Genomic DNA, 18,172 nt, shown 5'->3' with positions numbered 1-18,172 from the left:
GACTGCTGACCAGTGGACCAGATGAGAGGGGATGGCAGATCAGAGGGACAGCTGACCAGCAGACAAGATGAGAGGGGATGGCATGGCAGACCAGAGTGATTGCTGACCAGTGGACCAGATGAGAGGGGATGGCATGGCAGACCAGACAGACTTTGACCAGCAGACCAGATAAGGGCGGGATGGCATGGCAGACCAGAGGGACAGCTGAACAGTGGACCAGATGAGGAGGGATGGCATGGCAGACCAAAGGGACAGCTGACCAGTGGACCAGATGAGGGGGATGGCATGGTGGACCAGAAGGACAGCTGACCAGCAGACCAGATGACGGAAGGGTGGCATGGCAAACCAGAGGGACAGCTGACTGAAAGACCAGATATGGGGGGATGGCATGGCAGACCAGAGGGACAGCTGATTAGTGGACCAGATGAGGGGGAATGGCATGGAAGACCAGAGGGGCAACTGACCAGTAGACCAGATGAGGGGTAATGGCATGGAAGAGCAGAGGGACATCTGGTCAGTGGACCAGATGGGGGTTGGCGTGGAAGACCAGAGGGATAGCTGACCAGCAGATCAGATGAGAGGGGATGGCATGACAGATCAGAGTGACTGCTGACCAGCAGACCAGATGAGAGGGGATGGCATGGCAGACCAGATGGACTGCTGCCCAGTGGACCAAACGAGGGGGATGGCATGGCAGACCAGAGGGACTGATGACCAGCGGACCAGATGAGGGTGGATGGCATGGCAGACCAGATGGACATCTGACCAGCAGACCAGATGAGAAGGGATGGCATGGCAGGCCAGATAGCCAGTGGGCCAGATTAGGGGGGTGGCATGTCAAACCAGAGGGAAAGATGACCAGCAGACCAGATGATCTGGGATGGCATGGCAGACCAGAAGGACAGCTGACCAGAGGACCAGATGAGGGAAGGGTGGCATGGCAAACCAGAGGGACAGCTGACCAGAAGACCAGCTATGTGGGGATTGCATGGCAGACCAGACGGACAGCTGATTAATGGACCAGATGAGGGGGAATGGCATGGAAGACCAGAGGGGCAACTGACCAGCAGACCAGATGAGGGGAATGGCAGGGAAGAGCAGAGGGATATCTGGTCAGCGGACCAGATGGGGGGATGGCATGGAAGACCAGAGGGATAGCTGACCAGCAGACCAGATGCAAGGGGATGGCATGACAGACCAGAGTGACTGCTGACCAGTCGACCAGATGAGAGGGGATGGCATGGCAGACCAGAAGGACATCTGACCATTGGACCAGATGAGGGGGGAAGGCATGGTGGACCAGAAGGACAGCTGACCAGCGGACCAGATGAGGGAAGGGTGGCATGGCAAACCAGAGGGACAGCTGACCAGAAGACCAGCTTTGTGGGGATGGCATGGCAGACCAGAAGGACAGCTGATTAATCTACCAGATGAGGGGGAATGGCATGGAAGACCAGAGGGACAACTGGCCAGCAGACCAGATGAGGGGAAATGGCATGGAAAAGCAGAGGGATATCTGGTCAGCGGACCAGATGGGGGGATGGCATGGAAGACCAGAGGGATAGCTGACCAGCAGACCAGATGCGAGGGGATGGCATGACAGATCAGATTGATGGCAGACCAGCAGACCAGATGAGAGGGGATGGCATGGCAGACCAGAGTGACTGCTGACCAGTCGACCAGATGAGAGGGGATGGCCTGGCAGACCAGACAGACTTCTGACCAGCAGACCAGATAAGGGGGATGGCATGGCAGACAAGAGGGACCGCTGACCAGTGGACCAGATGAGGAGGGATGGCATGGCAGACCAAAGGGACAGCTGACCAGTGGACCAGATGAGGGGGATGGCATGGTGGACCAGAAGGACAGCTGACCAGCGGACCAGATGAGGGAAGGGTGGTATGGCAAACCAGAGGGACAGCTGACCAGGAGACCAGCTATGGGGGGGTGGCATGGCAGACCAGAGGGACAGCTGATTAGGGGACCAGATGATGGGGAATGGCATGCAAGACCAGAGGGATAGCTGACCAGCAGACCAGATGAGAGGGGATGGCATGACAGATCAGAGTGACTGCTGACCAGCAGACCAGATGAGAGGGGATGGCATGGTAGACCAGAGGGGCTGCTGACTAGCGGACCAGATGAGGGTGGATGGCATGACAAACCAGAGGGACAGCTGCCCAGCGGACCAGATGAAGGGGTGGCATGGCAGACCAGAGGGACATCTGACCAGCAGACCATATGAGAAGGGATGGCATGGCAGGCCAGATAGCCATCTTGCCAGTGGACCAGATGAGGGGGGTGGTATGGCAGACCAGAGGGACTGATGACCAGTGGACCAGATGAGTGTGGATGGCATGGCAGAGGGAGATCTGACCAGTGGAAAAGAGGAAGGGGGTGGCATGGTAGACCAGAGGGACATCTGACCAGCAGACCGATTGAGAAGGGATGGCATGGCAGGCCAGATAGCCATCTTGCCAGTGAACCAGATGAGGGGGTGGCATGGCAGATCAGAGGGACAGATGACCAGCAGACCAGATAAGAAGTAGATGGCATGTCAAACCAGAGGGAAAGCTGACCAGCAGACCAGATGATTTTGGATGGCATGGCAGACCAGAAGGACATCTAACCAGGGACCAGATGATGGGGGATTGCATGGCAGACCAAAGGGACAGCTGACCAGTGGACCAGATGAGGGGGGAATGGCATGGTGGACCAGAAGGACAGCTGACCAGTGGACCAGATGAGGGAAGGGTGGCATGGCAAACCAGAGGTAAAGCTGACCAGAAGACTAGCTATGGGGGGATGGCATGGCAGACCAGAGGGACAGCTGATTAGTGGACCAGATGAGGGGGAATGGCATGGAAGACCAGAGGGACAACTGACCAGCAGACCAGATGAGGGGGAATGGCATGGAAGAGCAGAGAGACATCTGGTCAGTGGACCAGATGGGGGGATGACATGGAAGACCAGAGGGATAGTTGACAGCAGACCAGATGAGAGGGGATGGCATGACAGATCAGAGTGACTACGGACCAGCAGACCAGATGAGAGGGGATGGCATGGCAGACCAGAGGGACTGCTGACCAGTGGACCAAACGAGGAGGGATGGCATGGCAGACCAGAGGGACTGATGACCAGCGGACCAGATGAGGGTGGATGGCATGACAGACCAGAGGGACAGCTGACCAACAGACCAGATGAAGGGGTTGGCATGGCAGATCAGAGGAACATCTGACCAGCAGACCAGATGAGAGGGGATGGCATGGCAGACCAGAAGGACATCTGACCAGGGACCAGGTGATGGGGGATTGCATGGCAGACCAGAGGGACAGCTGACCAGCGGACCAGATGAAGGGGGATGGCATGGCAGACTAGAGGAACAGCTGACTAGCTGTCACGCACGGCGGCCGCGGCCGCGACCGCTGGTGCTTATGGAGACGCTGGCGCTGGAGCGGCCATTGACATGGCCGCTACGCTGCCGCTCGTTCTCCATCAGCGTTCTAGTGTTCTGCCGTCTTTTCGACGGCGCGCTTTATCAGGAGCGCCAACCCGGAAGTCAGCGCGTTGCAACCTAATCGCGTTAGGCTTCCGGGTTGGTACGCTCCTGTTTCTTTCCTCCGTGTTTTTTCACGTTACTTTCCCTGTCTTTCCCGGAGTCTTGGCTCCTTCCTGCTAGACTTGGCTCCACTCTGCTGACAGTCTAACTCCACTACTTTTTGGCATTCTATTCTCTCTGCTCCCCACTCTCATCTACTTCTCAAGTCCTCATAGCTTCTCTCTCATACTTAGTTGCCCTTACGGATTACCTCATTGATTCTCCTGGCCCTTCCCTTCCTGGTCGGATGGTCTTGACCTGCATATCATTTCTATTCGGAATCCTGCCAGATTACACCATCAAAAGGGGTTTTTTGTGCCTGTTGGCTTTTTCCCCTGCATTGGTCTGCCCCGGTTCGGGGGCCCCCCTTAAGCCCTGAGTCAGAGGGGCAGGGTGGCTTCCTCTCGAGGCAGACCCCATCTGCCTTCCCGAGAAGAGGCGTGGAGAAGAAGGAGAGTTGGACTTCAGACCGAAGAAGAGACAGCAGGTGAGCAGGAGGGCATAAGGGACACTGTGGTTGGGAAGGAACCTGTGAAATCTGGGAGCATATCTGACAGTTTGCAACGCCTGAAAAGCAAGATGGCCTCCCCTGAGCAGATCCAAGAATTGGTGGCCGCGGTCCAGGCCATGAACGTGGAATTGCAGAATGTAAAGGCCGACAATGCAGTTCTGCGGCAAATGATCTCCAATAGAGAAGCTAGAGATTCCGACCTACCTCCTATGTCATTATCCACAGGCAAATTCGATGGCACCCCCAAACGATTGAAAGAATTTTTGGAGGCATGTTCAGTTTACTTTGCGTTTAGACCGCTGATGTTTTCTAATGATCAGGCCAAGGTGGGGTACATGATATCTAACATGAGCGGAAATGCCTTGGCTTGGGCCACCCCCTTTGTGACCAACAACAACCCTATTATCAGAGATTATGGAGGTTTTCTGGCCTTATTGCGCCAGGCCTTTGAACAACCTGAAATAACACAGGTAGCTGCAGAGGAACTTTTGGATGTACAACAGGGCCCCCAGGATCTGTTGACTTACATCTCCACTTTTAAACGTTTGGCCTCGGACGCTGGATGGCCGGAAAGGGCCCAGTATACTATTTTCCGTCGTGGTTTGAAGGAGGAGATAAAGGATGAGCTGGCCAGAATAGCCAGTCCTACTACTTTGTCAGACTTATTCTCAATAGTAACTCAGATCGACTATCGCCTTAGTGAACGCAAGGCAGAGAAGAAGAAGCAAAAGGGGTATCCCAACCCTCCAGCCAATGCCTACCCTATGCCCTCACTGTCTCATTCCAGCAATAAGGATGAACCCATGCAAGTTGGTTCCGCTCGGTCCCCGTTGACCTCCGAAGAAAGAAGACGTCGGAGAGAGGCTGGTCTCTGCATGTACTGTGGATCCGGTTCACACTTGCTTCGGAATTGTACGGAAGTCCCTCCTAGACGCTCGGGAAACGATCGACCTCGGAACTGAAGGGGACAAGTAACCGAGGTCCGACAACAAGTCCCTATGTTACAGTGACAGTAGCATCTCAGTCAACCACCATGGACTCTCGCCTCATGGCGATTTCTATCCGCTTGGAAACCCCAACAAAGGTCTTCACTACTACGGCGCTTTTGGATTGTGGAGCCGCAGGAATATTCATGGACACTGAGTGGGCACACAAACACGGTCTCCCACTACAGAAACTGGAAGAAGTCCAGAAGGTTGAAGGAGTTGATGGTTCTCCCCTGTCGTCGGGGCCCATCACTCATTCCACTATCCCTTTGAAGATGAGCATTCTTCAACATACCGAACAGATCCAATTTGATCTAATTCGAGCAGCCCATTTTCCGGTTATCCTTGGTATCCCGTGGTTACGGAAGCACAACCCGCTCATCGACTGGACTCTAAACACCCTGGCTTTCACCTCCCCTTCTTGTAAGCAGAACTGTCTGCTCCATGCCTCCGAAGATATGGTACAGGTATTCACCCCTCAACAAGAAGGGGTACATGAGGTTTGTAAGATTCCTTCAGAATTGGCCGAGTTCCAAGCTGTCTTCAAAGACAATCCGATCCTGGATCTCCCTCCTCATCGCCCAGAAGACTGTGCCATTGAACTGGTACAAGATGCTCTAGTTCCATTTAGTCGCATGTTTTCCTTATCTCTGTTAGAGAAAAAGGCGCTCAGAAATTACTTGGACTCTCATCTGACTAACGGTCTCATTCGTCCCTCTAAGTCACCGGCTGGAGCCTCTCTATTCTTCATACCAAAGAAGGATTCCTCGGAGTTAAGGCCCTGTATCGACTATAGAGGTCTAAATAAGGTCACAGTACGCGACCGTTATCCTATGCCTTTAATAGCAGACATACTGGAAGCGGTACAAGGGTCAACCATCTTCTCAAAATTGGATCTCCGGAGTGCTTACCACCTTCTCCGGATAAAAGATGGAGATGAGTGGAAGACTGCCTTTCGGACACCCTTTGGCCTTTTCGAATATCGAGTGATGCCATTTGGGTTGGTTAATGCTCCCGCCATATTCCAGCGTTTTATGGATCGCTTATTTTCTGATCTATTATTCCTCAATATCATTGTCTACCTCGATGATATTTTGGTTTTCTCAAAATCCTTCTCAGAACATTCTTCCCATCTTCAGACAGTGTTTCATCGTCTACAGACCCAACATCTATTAATTAAACCGGAAAAGTGCCTTTTCTACGTATCATCTGTTCCTTATTTGGGATATGTCTTATCTCCGAAAGGTATAACCATGGATCCCAGAAAGGTGTCTGCCATTTTAAACTGGCCCGCACCTATGTCTTTGAAGGATGTCCAACGATTTTTGGGATTAGCCAACTTCTATAGGAAGTTTATAGGACATTTTTCACAAATAGTGCTGCCCATTACTTCATTGCTCAAGAAGGATGCCAAGCCCTTTCAATGGTCGGATACGGCCAACCATGCCTTTTTGGACTTAAAGAAGAGATTCTGTTCCGCACCTATTCTGGCCCAACCTGATCAGTATCAGCCTTTTATAGTAGAGGCTGATGCTTCCGCAAGCGCATTGGGAGCGGTACTTCTTCAACTCAAGGACGGATTGGAACACCCTATTGCCTACCTTTCTAAAACTCTATCCTCAAGTCAATTGAATTACTCCGTGATTGAAAAGGAACTTTTAGCTCTCAAGGTGGCCTGCGAAGAGTGGAGACACCTACTTCAAGGTGGTACACATCCATTCACTTTACGGACAGATCATAAGAACTTAAGGATCCTTCGAAACATGGAATGTGTTAACTCCAGACAGGTTCGCTGGGCACATTTCTTCAGCCAATATGATTTTTCTATCTCCTATATTCCAGGCACTCAGAACAGCTTGGCGGATGCTCTATCGAGGTGTCAGTCCTCCGAGTATCCCTCTTCGTCATCTAGTCAGAAAATGTTTTCTCGCAACAGGATAGTGGGAATAGTCTCTTCATTTCTTCAAGAAGTTAAGACAGCTACTCATCCCAATTTGACAACCTCCGTGCCGGGCGACTTACATCCTCAACTTCGCTGGTCTGAAGGACTTTTACTGGTGGGGCAACGGTTGTACGTTCCTTCTAAACCCCTACAATCGAAGATTCTGGAATGGGGTCACGACCATGTCACCGCCGGACATAGGGGTGCCAAAGGTACCTTGGAATTAATCTCTCGCTCCTTCTTTTGGCCTTCTCTTTCTCACGATGTGAAACAACATTGTAAGTCGTGTATGATCTGCGCCCAAAACAAGAACCCCACTCATAAGCCTTATGGGTTATTGACGCAACCAGTATTACCAAGCCAACCATGGTCTCAAATATCTACAGACTTCATAGTAGACCTACCCCGATCCCAGGGGCTGACATGTCTTATGGTAACTGTGGATTCATTCACTAAGCTGGCCCACTTCTCAGCACTTAAAGGTGTACCATCCGCTACAGAAATGGCAGAAGTATTCCTTAGGGACATATTTAGAATCCACGGACTTCCTGATAAGATTATTTCTGATAGGGGTTCTCAATATACCTCTCGATTTTGGGGAGCATTATGTCAACGGTTGGGTATCGAGAGAGCTTTGTCATCCGGTTTCCATCCTCAGACTAATGGTCAGACAGAACGCCTCAATGCATCCCTGGAACAATACCTTCGATGTTATGTCAACAAAAATCAAGATGATTGGGTGAGTCTTCTACCCACCGCCGAATTCGCGTATAACAACGCTGTGCATTCGGCAACTGGACTCAGCCCTTTTTTTTGTTCTTATGGCTTTCACCCTAGAAGCATACTACCAGTCTTCTCTTCTCCCTCTAATATACCCACCATCGAATCCACATTGGATCAAATAACTACAGCCCACTCTACCGCCCAACGAAGTCTGGTATCTGCCAGACGCAGGTATAAGGAGGTGTCTGATCGGGCTCGTTTACCAGGTCCTGACTGGAAGGAAGGAGAGCGAGTCTGGTTGTCCACTAGGTATCTGCCTAAATGGGTCCATCCAACCAAACTTACACCCCGGTTTATCGGACCTTTCAAGATACTCAAGAAGATTAACCCAGTGGCTTACAGACTACAACTCCCCAAGTCTATGTCTCGGATTCACCCAGTCTTTCACTCCTCTCTCTTCCGTCTAGTGGACCCCAACACTCCATTTAAAAGGGCCACTAAACTTGTGAGTAATCCCCAGTCTATCCCAGAAGAATATGAAGTGTCCACAATATTAGATTCCAGATATCGCAGAGGCAGATTGGAATACCTGGTGTCGTGGAAGAACTATCCCAGTTCAGAGAATTCTTGGGAACCCTGGTCATATGTACATGCTCCTAGACTGTTAAGGAGTTTTCACCGAACCCATCCGGGGAAACCCGGAGGAGTTGGATCTGGAGGGGGGCATACTGTCACGCACGGCGGCCGCGGCCGCGACCGCTGGTGCTTATGGAGACGCTGGCGCTGGAGCGGCCATTGACATGGCCGCTACGCTGCCGCTCGTTCTCCATCAGCGTTCTAGTGTTCTGCCGTCTTTTCGACGGCGCGCTTTATCAGGAGCGCCAACCCGGAAGTCAGCGCGTTGCAACCTAATCGCGTTAGGCTTCCGGGTTGGTACGCTCCTGTTTCTTTCCTCCGTGTTTTTTCACGTTACTTTCCCTGTCTTTCCCGGAGTCTTGGCTCCTTCCTGCTAGACTTGGCTCCACTCTGCTGACAGTCTAACTCCACTACTTTTTGGCATTCTATTCTCTCTGCTCCCCACTCTCATCTACTTCTCAAGTCCTCATAGCTTCTCTCTCATACTTAGTTGCCCTTACGGATTACCTCATTGATTCTCCTGGCCCTTCCCTTCCTGGTCGGATGGTCTTGACCTGCATATCATTTCTATTCGGAATCCTGCCAGATTACACCATCAAAAGGGGTTTTTTGTGCCTGTTGGCTTTTTCCCCTGCATTGGTCTGCCCCGGTTCGGGGGCCCCCCTTAAGCCCTGAGTCAGAGGGGCAGGGTGGCTTCCTCTCGAGGCAGACCCCATCTGCCTTCCCGAGAAGAGGCGTGGAGAAGAAGGAGAGTTGGACTTCAGACCGAAGAAGAGACAGCAGGTGAGCAGGAGGGCATAAGGGACACTGTGGTTGGGAAGGAACCTGTGAAATCTGGGAGCATATCTGACACTAGCAGGCTAGATTGGGGGGTGGCCTGGCAGACCATAGGGACATCTGACCAGTGGACCAGATGAGGGGGAGATCGAGTGGCAGACCAGAAGGACAGCTGACCAGGGGACCAGATGAGGGGGGTTGCATGGCATACCAGAGGGACACCTGGCCAGTGGAGCAGATGATAGGGAGATGGCATGGCAAACCAGAGGGACATCTGACCAGTGGACCAGATGAGGGGGATGGCATGGCAGACCAGAGGGTCTGCTGACCAGCGGACCAAATGAGGGGGGATGGCATGGCAGACCAGAGGGACTGATGACCAGCGGACCAGATGAGGGTGGATGGCATGACAGACCAGAGGGACAGCTGACCAACAGACCAGATGAAGGGGGTGGCATGGCAGATCAGAGGAACATCTGACCAGCAGACCAGATGAGAGGGGATGGCATGGCAGACCAGAAGGACATCTGACCAGGGACCAGGTGATGGGGGATTGCATGGCAGACCAGAGGGACAGCTGACCAGCGGACCAGATGAAGGGGGATGGCATGGCAGACTAGAGGAACAGCTGACTAGTGGACTAGATGAGGGGGAGATGGTGTGGCAGACCAGAAGGACAGCTGACCAGGGGACCAGATGAGTAGGGTGGCATGGCATACCAGAGGGACACCTGGCCAGTGGAGCAGATGATAGGGAGATGGCATGGCATATCAGAGGGACAGTGTTAAGATGGATTTCCGAACTCTGACCTGGTGGGCAGAGGTTCAGGAGGTCACCCTAGTTTCTTGGAACAGGGTAACCTTCTGGACAAGCCAGACCAATCAAGAAAGCTATGGCATGCGTTCAAGACTAGGTCTCAGGAGGGGTGAGGGTGACTGAAAGACCTCAATGAGCACACAGAGCAAGGACACTTACAAATCACTCCCAGACAGGTGTATATATATCAAAAATATAAACACATTTATTACAAGGCCTTTGTAACTTCAACACACAGTAAAAGAATCACAGCAATACTACCAAACCAACACAACACAATCAATACAAGATATATACAAGACCAATGGGGTCTAAAGAGTTAAAGGCAAGAAAATGTCCACTCCCTAGATGGGAAGGAAACAGTCAGTGCAGATAGTCTTTAATCCCCTTCTGCATCAAACACACTCCTAACTAAGAGACAGCACGATCCCTAAGAAGAGGGGAGCCTAATGCTCAATAGTACATGCAAAGCAAGTGCACGTGGTTGTTCCAATGGGCAAAATGGTGAAGAGGAAGTGCCAAGCACCATCCACACTCCAGCACCCCCTTCGTAGTACCAGGTACTTTCACGCCAAAATATGTGACCGCATGAAGAACAGATAAACCAGCAGAGAGCCGCAGCCGGGCTCTGCCCAGTGCCTATCAGAGTAACAGAACCTATGGAAGTACCTACACCTAAGAAAACCTGGACAGTAAGGTACCCATTAAGAAAACCATATCTACAGTCAAGACAGAATGACGTTTGTCAGAATGGAATACCCAAAGAAGCCAAGAAGATAAAGAAAGACGAATGGCGACGTCATAAGAAATTGGACTGACGCACGTATAGAAGATATAATGATAAGTGACATCTTGAGCCTAAGGTGAAGAAGTTGATGTGAAGATGAAGAAACGTATGCCATATACACGATGAAGATATTTTGTTTGTGTAATCGTGTACAGATGCAAGAAACCGCATGAAGCAAAGAAATCATTAAGCTTGCTTATGCTTAGTAGTAAAATAGATTGCGGCAAGCGCCAACTATACACATATCTACCTCAAAACCACTTTATAGATGAGTGAAAATCCACTACGCACATGAGCAGAATTGAACAGAGGTTACTAAAGGTCTCAAGAGGAGAGTGCCGCAGCAAACAAATCGAGAATTAAGACGGAGAGAAACCCAGCTGAAGGTAACCATGCCAAGGACATATCAGGCTGCAAAAGGCCAACAGTGGATACAATTAAAGAGAAAAAGAGCAGAGTATCCTGTTTAGAAAGGTCAAGCTAAGCCACAGATGGTAGAAGACTGGCAGAATTAAATCAAATACACAAAAATACATGGAGAAGAGGTCGGTTTCACGGTGTCCTAGCCATGTGACAAGGCAGGCAGGAAGGAATGAGACTTTCACACCTACGCATGGATCCCTGCCATACCCATACTCCTTAAACTTTCTCAGACCGAGAAGCAGACTCGAGGCCAAACTACAAAGCAGTAATTGACACATGACCACTGAGGTGATGATTGATTGCAACATAATTGGAGGGAAGCTGGGGTGCAGACAAACTTCCTGCACCTGGCTGGCTGTTCTGCATGGAAAAGTATGTGTGGGGTTGATGCCAACCCAATCATAGTGAACCATGTAATCTAGGGTCCTATACTGAGTAGAAGCAATAGGACGTTGAAGCAATAGGACGTTGTACTTTTAGTGACATTCATAGTAGCCATTTTGAAGGGAAGGCTTAGTTGCCCTCCTGACATTGATTGTCCAATTCCCTCTCCCCGTTACCACCAGGGGCGTTGCTAGGGGGGGCTGAAGGGGCTATAGCCCTGGATCTTTTGGCTGTAGCCCCGGATAGAAGCTCAGGAGCTACAGTCAAAAGACTAGCTAGCCCTGAGTCCTGACAGCCTGGGCATTAGCTTAGCCACAGATCTTTTCCAGACCTAGCAACTCCCCAGGTTACCACATACAGTTATAGTACCTATGTTAAAGTTACCTTCTTATAACCAATCACGTTGCATGTTAGGTTTTAAGATTGCGTGTCAGAGATGACGAATTTTTGTTATAAATACTGTGTTTTTTCTGAAATTAAATTGGAGTTGAAGCGAGAAGGAAGATCGAGCGGTTGCTGAGGTTCATTGTACTCCCTGTTTTTTGTACTTGTCATTAAATGGACTCCTGTTGCCAAACTATTGAGTTGTCTTTGCTATTTGGTGCAAGAGCATGAATCTGTATTCCCATCCATCTCGAGGGAGCTGCTACTTATCTTAAAGGGCTGTTTGGAGATCGCAAGTCAAGTGGGACGGCTGGGAACCATCCAGTTCACTTAGTTGCAGAGATTAGATGGTTTGATTAGATAAGATACCCATTGGCCGTCGACATAAGTAAATTTGGGTCCTCGGCAATATCAAAAGTCCTTTGCCATCCGGTTGAAAGAACGAGAAGTTCCCCGTAGATAGCGGTTAGTTCAATTGAAAACCCTTCAGGATAGGTGTGAAGGGATCTTTGCTTTCCCCCCAAGAACCCCTTCCCACTTCTACGAGCAGCTGATCGAACGATCGGCATGGAAAGGCGGTAATGAAGGTGATGATCCCGAGCATCCAGAGAGGATAAACAGTTGAACGGTGAGTGAAAAAGACTGCACGCTTTGGCAAAAAGTTTCATGCCTTAAAAACAAGTAAAGGGAAGATAACGGACGGAGGCAGGATAAAAATAACATCAGAGTAAGAGTCTAATGTAAAATGTATATATAAGGGGAATACATTGACTAGAGGGTGGCTGAGCAATATAGAGATACCGGGAGTGGCCGAGATAAGAGTATACGCCCAGTTCCTAGGTTTTAAAGAGCGCTAGAAGAAGCCTTCATTTAAGGTCCTGAATTGATAGGATGACGTAGGAGACCAGATCGATTAAAGACGATCTGAAAGAAATGGGCCTAAATTCCATGTCGGAATACAAAGTAGGAGTAGGATGCGTCTGAGGACGCAGCTGGCATGACATTTGTGTGACCGGCCAGAGTCTGTAACGGTGGAAGAAATCCTTTGAACACTATGTCACAGCAGTAAGTGGGGAAAACTTCACTGCAGAAATAAATAAAATCCAGACTCAGAACTCCGGGGCAAGAGAAATGTGATGACTTACCTGATTTACCTGATGAAGAAGTCAATGGTCTCAATCAATATGAGAAATACATGATAACATTGGATGAACATTATGAAAGAAAAATAATCATAATACACAATAGAACTCAAAAGGAGGAAGAAACTGTAGAAGCCTACATCACAGCCCTTAGGGGTTTAGCCAGAACGTGCAACTTTGGCCAGCAGTCGGATGAACGCCTAAGGGATCAGTTCATGTTAGAGTGTTGGGATAGCAAAATAAGAGAAAAAATATGGGAGAAGAGTCACCCCCTTTAGATGAAGTCCTCAGAGTAGATAAAGAAGTAGAACACACGACTAAATGTGTGAGAACCCTCGAGAAGAAAACCCATCAAAACTAGGTGAGAGAGACTCCCAGTGAAAACGTTTTGCATCGATCACTAACAATAAGTCTCTAGTAAAACCAAAAGCCATTGCCAAGATGCCTAAACAATAGAAAACACCTCCCCAGAGACGTTGTTACCGATGTGATGCAGTGGGACATCTTGCAGCAATACGTCATGTCCAGCAAGGGAAGTTAAGTGCACAGGGTGCAAGGGAATGGGACAGCTAGCTAGGTGCTGTAGGTCACAAACCCTTAACATGATGGAAGAATGGTAGGATCAAGCTGAGGAGGACGTGATGGCTGTGATGGCTTTGGAAGAAGAGGAAGAAGAGGACCTGGAAGCTCCAAAGATATAGTTTGCATGAAAACGGGTGACACATTCGAATGATGACAGATTTGCCTCCGTCAGAACCGCCGTGCATTCTAGTCTTGGTGTTCCTTAAAAACTGTTTCTAGATAATAATTCAAAGGCTTTGCATGTCATTATAAACTGCATTGATGTGTGGGCCTATTTTAAAAAAACAACATTCATCGAATAACCGTGAATCGAAGACTTGAAGCGAACCCAGTTCAAGAAATGTGAAGACCAAAAAAACCCTCCCAGAACAGGTCGGGCGGCTTCAGAGTGACTTGCAAAGAGCAACATTCCGAGCAGCCCTTCTGGGGCCTGTCATCTACTGTCACATAGTGCCTGGCAGCAGTTCCTCAATCTTCACATCCCTGTGAACTGCAGGTGCACTTTAGTTTCTCATACACATTTCAGTTCCTGAGAGAAGAAATCCCTGAGCCCAGAGCCTGAGTGGAGAGGACGTCCCTTCTGCCTTTCTAGAACCTTCAATGGGCCTCGTTTCATTCCCAGTCCTTCACTATTGCTCTTTGATTCTCTACTTTTATCACCCAGCACCCCTGGATTATATAGCCTGCCCTCGGGATGTACTAGTACCACGTCAGGGGAAGGATGTCCCACCTCGGCTTGCACTACCACATCAGGGGAAGGGCCTGCACTACCACATCAGGGGAAGGAGGTATACCCTCGGCCTGCACTACCACATCAAGGGAAGGAGCTCTGCCCTCGGCCTGCACTACCACATCAGGGGAAGGAGGGCCTACACTACCACATCAGGGGAAGGAGCTCTGCCCTCAGCCTGCACTACCCTATCACGGGAAGGGCCTGCACTACCACATCAGGGGAAGGCGGTATACCCTCGGCCTGCACTACCACATCAGGGGAAGGGCCTGCACTACCACATCAGGGGAAGGAGGTATACCCTCAGCCTGCACTACCACATCAGGGGAAGGAGGTATACCCTCGGCCTGCACTACCACATCAAGGGAAGGAGCTCTGCCCTCGGCCTGCACTACCACATCAGGGGAAGGGGCTCTGCCCTCGGCCTGCACTACCACATCATGGGATGGATGTCTCACCTCGGCTTGCACTACCACATCAAGGGAAGGGCCTGCACTACCACATCAGGGGAAGGAGGTATACCCTCGGCCTGCACTACCACATCAGGGGAAGGGCCTGCACTACCACATCAGGGGAAGGGCCTGCACTACCACATCAGGGGAAGGAGGTATACCCTCGGCCTGCACTACCACATCAGGGGAGGGGCCTGCACTACCACATCAGGGGAAGGAGGTATACCCTCAGCCTGCACTACCACATCAGGGGAGGAGCTCTGCCCTCGGCCTGCACTACCCTATCACGGGAAGAAGCTCTGCCCTCGGCCTGCACTACCACATCAGGGGAAGGAGCTCTGCCCTCGGCCTGCATTGCCACATCAGGGGAAAGAGGGCCTACACGACCACATCAGGGGAAGGAGCTCTGCCCTCAGTCTGCACTACCCTATCACGGGTAGGGCCTGCACTACCACATCAGGGGAAGGGGCTCTGCCCTCAGCCTGCACTACCACATCATGGGACGGATGTCTCACCTCGGCTTGCACTACCACATCAAGGGAAGGGCCTGCACTACCACATCAGGGGAAGGCGGTATACCCTCGGCCTGCACTACCACATCAGGGGAAGGAGCTCTGCCCTCGGCCTACACTACCACATCAGGGGAAAGAGGGCCTACACTACCACATCAGGGGAAGGAGCTCTGCCCTCAGCCTGCACTACCCTGTCACGGGAAGGAGCTCTGCCCTTGGCCTGCACTACCACATCAGGGGAAAGAGGGCCTACACTACCACATCAGGGGAAGGACCTCTGCCCTCAGCCTGCACTACCACATCAGGGGAAGGAGCTCTGCCCTCAGCCTGCACTACCACATTACGGGAAGGGCCTGCACTACCACATCAGGGAAAGGTGGTATACCCTTGGCCTGCACTACCACATCAGGGGAAGGAGGACTACCCTTGGCCTGCACTACCACATCAGGGGAAGGAGCTCTGCCCTCGGCCTGCACTACCACATCAGGGGAAAGAGGGCCTACAGTACCACATCAGGGGAAGGAGGTCTACCTTGAGGTACCTCCAAGATTGGGGTACCGGGTAGTTTAGATTTGATTTCATAGCGTTCTCCTCATTACATATTTAACCCTTCTGCTCTCCTTGTTACCCAAGCCAGCCCCAGGTTTTGTCTTCACGTCTGACAAACCATTCATCTCCCTTTCCGCCCCTTTTCTTAATTGACTCAGACCTGTGTCCTCACCCTGGGGATCTGCACCTTCTCGCTTGGGTTTGTAAGTCTCGGTGAATATCGCTATGGAAGTGATGTGGGACCCCAGCCTGAATTACATTAACCTTGTGCTTCTCCTTACCCCATTCCTTTGCCCCCAAGCCACCGATGGCGGTGTGAGTCTCGGTGAATATCGCTATGGAAGTGATATGGGACCCCAGCCTGAATTACATTACCCTTGTGCTTCTCCTTACCCCATTCCTTTGCCCCAAGCCATTGATGGCGGTGTAAGTCTCTGTGAATATCGCTATGGAAGTGATGTGGGACCCCAGCCTGAAATACATTAACCTTGTGCTGCTCCTTACCCCACTCCTTTGCCCCCAAGCCATCGATGGCGGTGTGAGTCTCTGTGAATATCGCTATGGAAGTGATAAGGGACCCCAGCCTGAATTACATTAACCTTGTGCTTCTCCTTACCCCATTCCTTTGCCCCCAAGCCATCGATGGCTTGTAAGTCTCTCTGAATATCGCTATGGAAGTGATATGGAACCCTAGCCTGAATTACATTAACCTTGTGCTTCTCCTTACCCCATTCCTTTGCCCCCAAGCCATCGATGGCTTGTAAGTCTCTCTGAATATCGCTATGGAAGTGATATGGAACCCTAGCCTGAATTACATTAACCTTGTGCTTCTCCTTACCCCATTCCTTTGCCCCCAAGCCACCGATGGCGGTGTGAGTCTCGGTGAATATCGCTATGGAAGTGATATGGGACCCCAGCCTGAATTACATTACCCTTGTGCTTCTCCTTACCCCATTCCTTTGCCCCCAAGCCACCGATGGCGGTGTGAGTCTCGGTGAATATCGCTATGGAAGTGATATGGGACCCCAGCCTGAATTACAGTAACCTTGTGCTGCTCCTTACCCCATTCCTTTGCCCCCAAGCCATTGATGGCGGTGTGAGTCTCGGTGAATATCGCTATGGAAGTGATATGGGACCCCAGCCTGAATTACATTACCCTTGTGCTTCTCCTTACCCCATTCCTTTGCCCCCAAGCCACCGATGGCGGTGTGAGTCTCGGTGAATATCGCTATGGAAGTGATATGGGACCCCAGCCTGAAATACATTAACCTTGTGCTGCTCCTTACCCCACTCCTTTGCCCCCAAGCCATCGATGGCGGTGTGAGTCTCTGTGAATATCGCTATGGAAGTGATAAGGGACCCCAGCCTGAATTACATTAACCTTGTGCTTCTCCTTACCCCATTCCTTTGCCCCCAAGCCATTGATGGCTTGTAAGTCTCTCTGAATATCGCTATGGAAGTGATATGGAACCCTAGCCTGAATTACATTAACCTTGTGCTTCTCCTTACCCCATTCCTTTGCCCCCAAGCCATTGATGGCTTGTAAGTCTCTCTGAATATCGCTATGGAAGTGATATGGGACCCCAGCCTGAATTACATTAACCTTGTGCTTCTCCTTACCCCATTCCTTTGCCCCCAAGCCATCAATGGCGGTGTAAGTCTCTGTGAATATCGCTATGGAAGTGATGTGGGACCCCAGCCTGAATTACATTAACCTTGTGCTGCTCCTTACCCCATTCCTTTGCCCCCAAGCCATCGATGGCGGTGTAAGTCTCTGTGAATATCGCTATGGAAGTGATGTGGGACCCCAGCCTGAATTACATGAACCTTGTGCTGCTCCTTACCCCATTCCTTTGCCCCCAAGCCATCGATGGCGGTGTAAGTCTCGGTGAATATCGCTATGGAAGTGATATGGGACCCCAGCCTGAATTACATTACCCTTGTGCTTCTCCTTACCCCATTCCTTTGCCCCAAGCCATTGATGGCGGTGTAAGTCTCTGTGAATATCGCTATGGAAGTGATGCGGGACCCCAGCCTGAATTACAGTAACCTTGTGCTGCTCCTTACCCCATTCCTTTGCCCCCAAGCCATCGATGGCGGTGTGAGTCTCTGTGAATATCGCTATGGAAGTGATGTGGGACCCCAGCCTGAAATACATTAACCTTGTGCTGCTCCTTACCCCACTCCTTTGCCCCCAAGCCATCGATGGCGGTGTGAGTCTCTGTGAATATCGCTATG

This window comes from Ambystoma mexicanum, chromosome 4p (assembly GCF_040938575.1).
Source record: "Ambystoma mexicanum isolate Mex_15411 chromosome 4p, UKY_AmexF1_1, whole genome shotgun sequence".
NCBI lineage: Eukaryota > Metazoa > Chordata > Amphibia > Caudata > Ambystomatidae > Ambystoma > Ambystoma mexicanum.
This window is presented reverse-complemented; position numbering follows the sequence as displayed.